This window comes from Polyergus mexicanus, unplaced genomic scaffold (assembly GCF_030449975.1).
Source record: "Polyergus mexicanus isolate NDT 795.1 unplaced genomic scaffold, iyPolMexi1.0 SCAF_27, whole genome shotgun sequence".
Lineage (NCBI taxonomy): Eukaryota > Metazoa > Arthropoda > Insecta > Hymenoptera > Formicidae > Polyergus > Polyergus mexicanus.
Genome location: NW_027223347.1, coordinates 1467456 through 1469955, shown reverse-complemented (window position 1 = coordinate 1469955; position 2500 = coordinate 1467456).

Genomic DNA, 2500 nt, shown 5'->3' with positions numbered 1-2500 from the left:
ACACACTCACACACATTCACACACACTCACGCACACTCACGCACACTCACGCACACTCACGCACACTCACGCACACTCACACACTCACACACACTCACGCACACTCACGCACACTCACGCACACTCACGCACACTCACGCACACTCACCCACACTCACACTCACGCACACTCACACTCAATCTCACTGACCCACACTCACACTCATACACACTCACACACACTCACATACACTCACACACACTCACACACTCACACACACTCACGCACATTCACGCACACTCACGCACACTCACGCACACTCACGCACACTCACGCACACTCACGCACACTCACACTCACGCACACTCACGCATACTCACGCACACTCACGCACACTCATACACACTCACGCACACTCACCCACACTACCACTCACACACACTCACACACACTCACACACACTCACACACACTCACACACACACTCACACCCTCACACACACTCACACACACTCACACACTCACAAACACTCACACACTCACACACACTCACACACACTCACGCACACTCACGCACACTCACGCACACTCACACACACTCACACACACTCACACACACACTCACACACTCACACACACTCACGCACACTCACGCACACTCACCCACACTCACACACACTCACACACACACTCACACACACACTCACACACACTCACGCACACTCACCCACACTACCACTCACACACACTCACACACACTCACACACACTCACACACACTCACACACACTCACACACACTCACACACACTCACACACACTCACACACACTCTCACACACACACACACACACACACTCACACACACTCACACACTCACACACACTCACGCACACTCACGCACACTCACGCACACTCACCCACACTACCACTCACACACACTCACACACACTCACGCACACTCACGCACACTCACACACACTCACACACACTCACACACTCACACACTCACACAGACTCACACACTCACACACTCACGCACACTCACGCACACTCACGCACACTCACGCACACTCACGCACACTCACGCACACTCACGCACACTCACGCACACTCACGCACACTCACGCACACTCACGCACACTCACGCACACTCACCCACACTCACACTCACACTCACACACACTCACACACACTCACGCACACTCACGCACACTCACGCACACTCACGCACACTCACACACACTCACACACTCACACACTCACACACTCACACACACACTCACACACACACTCACACACACACTCACACATACTTACACACTCACACACTCACACACACTCTCACACACTCACACACTCACACTCACACACACTCACGCTCTCTTACACTCCCTCACACTCATTCACATACACTCGGACACTCACTCACACACTAACTCACACTCACTTACACTCACTCACACTCACTCATACTCACTCACACTCAGTCACACACTCACCCACACTCACTCACTCACACTCACTCACACTCACTCACGCTCTCTCACACTCACTCACTCACACTCACTCACACATTAACTCACACACTCACACACTCACACACTCACACTCACACACTCACACACTCACACACTCACACACTCTCACACACTCTCACACACACTCACACACACTCACACACACTCACACACTCTCACACACACACTCACACACACACACTCACACACACTCACACACACTCACACACACTCACACACTCACGCACACTCACGCACACTCACGCACACTCACGCACACTCACCCACACTACCACTCACACACACTCACACACACTCACGCACACTCACGCACACTCACACACACTCACACACACTCACACACTCACACACTCACACACTCACACAGACTCACACACTCACACACTCAAGCACACTCACACACACTCACACACACTCACACACACACTCACACACTCACACACACTCACGCACACTCACGCACACTCACCCACACTCACACTCACACACACTCACACACACTCACGCACACTCACGCACACTCACGCACACTCACACACACTCACACACTCACACACTCACACAGACTCACACACTCACACACACTCACACACACACTTACACACTCACACACACTCACGCACACTCACGCACACTCACGCACACTCACACACACTCACACACACTCACACACACTCACACACACACTCACACACACTCACACACGCTCACACACACTCACACACACTCTCACACACTCACACACACTCACACACACTCACACACACTCACACACTCACACACACTCACACACTCACACACACTCACACACACACTCACACACACTCACACACACTCACACACACTCACACACACTCACACACACTCACACACACTCACACACACTCACACACACTCACACACACTCACACACACTCACGCACACTCACACACTCACACACACACTCACACACACACTCACACATACTTGCACACTCACGCAC